Genomic DNA, 4334 nt, shown 5'->3' with positions numbered 1-4334 from the left:
ATTGCTAGCCTCTTCGGTACCATGCATTGCCCTTTCTCACCTCGAGAGTCAGTGCAAACTTCGCCGGTGCATCCAAACCTCGTGATACGATACACTCTGTCACACATAAGCCTCATTATATCTTCCTCAAAACAGCCACCATACCTACCTATCATGGCATTTCCATAGCCATTCCGAGATATATTGCCATGCAACTTCCATCATCATCATATACATAACTTGAGCATTTATTGTCATATTGCTTTGCATGATCGTAAGATAGCTAGCATGATGTTTTCATGGCTTGTCCGTTTTTTGATGTCATTGCTACGCTAGATCATTGCACATCCCGGTACACCGCGGGAGGCATTCATATAGAGTCATATCTTTGTTCTAGTATCGAGTTGTAATATTGAGTTGTAAGTAAATAAAAGTGTGATGATCATCATTATAGAGCATTGCCCCATAAAAAAAGAAAAAAGAAAAAAAAAAGGGAAAGGCCAAAGAAGCCTAAATAAAAAAGGGGGCCAAAGAAGCCCACCCAAAAAGAAAAAAAAAGAAAAAAAGAAAAAGAAAAGGGGCAATGTTACTATCCTTTTTCCAGACTTGTGCTTCAAAGTAGCACCATGTTCTTCATATAGAGAGTCTCTTATGTTGTCACTTTCATATACTAGTGAGAATTTTTCATTATAGAACTTGGCTTGTATATTCCAACTATGGGCTTCCTCAAGTGCCCTAGGTCTTCATGAGCAAGCAAGTTGGATGCACACCCACTTAGTTTCTTTTATTGAGCTTTCATACATTTATAGCTCTTAGTGCATCTGTTGCATGGCAATCCCTACTCCTCGCATTGACATCAATTAATGGGCATCTCCATAGCCCGTTGATTAGCCGCGTCGATGTGAGACTTTCTCCTTTTTTGTCTTCTCCACATAACCTCCATCCTTATATTCTATTCCACCTATAGTGCTATATCCATGGCTTGCGCTCATGTATTGCGTGAGGGTTGAAAAAGCTGAAGCGCGTCAAAAGGTATGAACCGATTGCTTGGCTCATCATCGGGGTTGTGCATGATGGGAGCATTTTGTGTGACGAAAATGAAGCATGGCCAAACTATATGATTTTGTACGGATGGGCTTGCTTTGGCCTTGTTGTTTTGAAAAGACATGATTTCTTTATTGGTACGCTCGAAGTATTATTGTTTTTTATGTCAAATGATAGACTATTGCCTTGAATCACTCGTGTCTTAATATTCATGCCATGATTAGACATATGATCAAGATTATGCTAGGTAGCATTCCACATCAAAAATTATCTTTTTTATCATTTACCTACTCGAGGACGAGCAGGAATTAAGTTTGGGGATGCTGATACGTCTCTGTCGTATCTATAATTTTTGATTGTTCCATGCTAATATTCTTCAACTTTCATATACTTTTGGCAACTTTTTATACTATTTTTGGGACTAACATATTGATCCAGTGCCCAGTGTCAATTCCTGTCTGTTGCATGTTTTATGTTTTGCAGAAAACCAATATCAAACGGAGTCCAAACGGGATAAAAACGGACGGAGAATTATTTTGGAATATTTAGGATTTTCCGGAGGAAGAATCAACGTGAAACGGTGTCCGAGGTGGCCACAAGATAGGGGGGTGCGCCCCAGAGAGGCAGGCGCGCCCTAGGCTCTCGTGGGCCACCCATAAGGCGGTTGATGCCCTTCGTTTGCCGCAAGAAAGCTAATTTTACGAGAAAAATCTGGGCAAACGATTCACCCCAATCGGAGTTACGGATCTCCAGATATAAAGGAAACGGTGAAGGGGTAGAATCAGGGAATGCAGAAACAGAGAGATAGATCCAATCTCGGAGGGGCTCTCGCCCCTCCCAAGCCATGGGAGCCAAGGACCAGAGGGGAAACCCTTCTCCCATCTAGGGAGGAGGTCAAGGAAGAAGAAGAAGAAGGGGCCCTCTCTCCCCCTTGCTTCCGGTGGCGCCGGAGCGCTGCCGGGGGCCATCATCATCACCGCGATCTTCACCAACACCGTCGTCATCTTCACCAACATCTCCATCACCTTCCCCCTTCTATATTCAGCGGTCCACTCTCCCTCATCCCGCTGTACCCTCTACTTGAACATGGTGCTTTATGCTTCATATTATTATCCAATGATGTGTTGTCATCCTATGATGTCTAAGTAGATTTCTATTGTCCTATCGGTGATTGATGAATTGCTATGATTGGTTTGAGTTGCATGTTTTATTATTGGTGCTATCCTATGGTGCCCTCCGTGTCGCGCAAGCGTGAGGGATTCCCATTGTAGGGTGTTGCAATACGTTCATGATTCGCTTATAGTGGGTTGTGTGAGTGACTGAAACACAAACCCGAGTAAGGGGATTATTGCGTATGGGATAAAGGGGACTTGATACTTTAATGCTATGGTTGGGTTTTACCTTAATGAATCTTTAGTAGTTGCGGATGCTTGCTAGAGTTCCAATCATAAGTGCATATGATCCAAGTAGAGAAAGTATGTTAGCTTATGCCTCTCCCTCAAATAGAATTGCAATAGCGATTACCGGTCTACTAACATAGTCAATTGCTTAGGGACAATTTCACAACTCCTACCACCACTTTTCCACACTCGCTATATTTACTTTCTTGCATCTTTATCTAAACAACCCCTAGCTTTTATTTACGTGCTCTTTATTATCTTGCAAACCTACAAAGTACTTCTAGTTTCATACTTGTTCTAGGTAAAGCGAACATCAAGCGTGCGTAGAGTTGTATCAGTGGTCGATAGAACTTGGGGGAATATTTATTCTACCTTTAGCTCCTCATTGGGTTCGACACTCTTACTTATCAAAAACTGTTGTGATCCCCTACACTTGTGGGTTATTACTAAGCTACATTCTCCGCCCCTAGCGCCACGACTCCCACCACCAAGGTCGCCACCCCGACATCCATGGCACCAACTCCATCCCTGCCACAGGCTCGTAACCAAGATGGCAGAAGAGACGGTCGGGAAGGCACCTCCTTCCACATCCCGCAACAGCTACCAGGTACACGTCTGGCCAGAGCTGGCCTGCACCGCCCCACCTTGCCCCACCAGGGCAAAGCCAAGCTCATCGGTGACACGCCACCACTAGGCCGGAGGCAAGGACGATGACATCATGCCCCCCCCCCCACCCCTTGACGACGGATCATCCCTCAATGGTGGATAGAGCTGGGAAAAGTCCAACCCTTTAGTGCCCCCTGTACAACCATGTACAAACACAACTTTGTAATTGAGTGGAGACCACCACATGTGTCGCTCACCAACATAGTAACGTTGGAGCTTGCACTAGGATGCAAACAAACCTGGAGCACCACCATGGGCTACCACCACGCCATCACAGCCCACATCCACACAGGGACCCGAAGGGCCGCTGCCACCATCCAACGCCGCACGTTGGCCACAAGTGGTCAAATTCAGAAGGTTCTGACCAAACCGGCGCCCATCGGGCGCTCTGCAGTGGATCTAACGTGCCTCCTAGCCGGAGAATAGAAGAGGGAGAGGCCGACACACATTTTTCACTCCATTGTGTGAATTTTTCTATCCGACATATGATCATCGTCGTGGATTGTTCATTGCATTCATTTTTAAGTAATCACTTATAACATTATAGATGTGTCATTCTTCCACCTATAGTATTAACTCTCTAAGGGAAACTCCAATGCGGTACATCAAAACAGACACCACCAAACGTCCGTAGACACGTTTTGACGTGTCCCCTGATAGTGGAGCGGAAGACAGACATCCAACTGTATCCACCAAATGTCTGCTCTTTTTCAAATGAAGAGAGAATATAAAAAGGAGAAAGAGAAAAGATGGGTTTGGTCCGGTTTGAGACTGAGTTGATGTGTCTGTTGCGTGTTTGGACTCCCACAAACCATTTCTATGTTTGTTTCCGGTTTATGGAATTTCAAACGTCCAGATAAGTTAATAGAACATTTGGCGGATATCATTGGATGGTAAAGTGTCCAGACACGCCGGTTCAGATATTTGGGGACGATTTGAAGCATGAGGTTGGAGTCGACTTAAAGAGCGTGAATGATGAATTTGCGGCCTCGTGTCGATGTACATTAGAACCTTTTAAATTCTCCTCTTTTTATTTTTTTCTCAAGCTTGAAATATTCAGCCCCCCCTCCCGACCTCTGAATAATCAGTTTTGTTATTACCAAGGTGAATCTCTTATGTCTCGCTATTGGATATCCATTTCAAATCTAGTTTCAGGCAGAAAAAAAGAAGATATTTGCGCGTTCATTTTCAAAATTGCAGTAGCACTACAACTATCACATTATGTTCTATGATGATGATATATTT

The sequence above is a fragment of the Triticum aestivum genome, chromosome 3B (genome assembly GCF_018294505.1).
Source record: "Triticum aestivum cultivar Chinese Spring chromosome 3B, IWGSC CS RefSeq v2.1, whole genome shotgun sequence".
Classification (NCBI taxonomy): Eukaryota; Viridiplantae; Streptophyta; class Magnoliopsida; order Poales; family Poaceae; genus Triticum; species Triticum aestivum.
The sequence above is the reverse complement of the archived record's forward strand: the minus strand, read 5'-3'. Positions refer to the sequence as shown.